This window comes from Sinocyclocheilus grahami, unplaced genomic scaffold (genome assembly GCF_001515645.1).
Source record: "Sinocyclocheilus grahami isolate Dianchi unplaced genomic scaffold, SAMN03320097.WGS_v1.1 scaffold60.1, whole genome shotgun sequence".
Classification (NCBI taxonomy): domain Eukaryota; kingdom Metazoa; phylum Chordata; class Actinopteri; order Cypriniformes; family Cyprinidae; genus Sinocyclocheilus; species Sinocyclocheilus grahami.
In genome coordinates, this window is record NW_015505239.1 from 27039 (window position 1) to 27561 (window position 523).

Consider the following 523-nt stretch of genomic DNA (forward strand, 5'->3'; position numbering starts at 1 on the left):
CAGTAACCAACAATACAGCACAAAATAATAATTAAAAAAAGACAAACAAAAGTCCATCTCTCCCATTGGAATGAAAAAGGTGACTTCTGTAAGCTCTGTAAACATCCATGACAGTATTTCTCTTTTGAAAATAACAAATGTAAATAGATCACAAAAGTATTTAATATTTTCAGTTTGTACATTCTTTACATTTCTTTTGGACCTGGGGTAACGAATTTGGAAACATGGTGAAAAAAAATATTGTTGGTTTTTACTTCTGAATAATACTACGAATAATATTACAGGGATAGTAAATAACAACGTTAATGAAGTAGCATATTATTAACATACGACTAATATTAACTTTATTTGTCCCACAGGGGAAACTGTTACTAATGATGGAAATATTGTAATCAACTGTCATCCATACGTATTCATTTTAATAATCTTTATAATAATTCATATGATTTTACATGTGGCCTGAGAAAATCATGTCTATTATTTTGGTTTGTGAGATCGGAGATCGCACTGCGCACGTGTACAA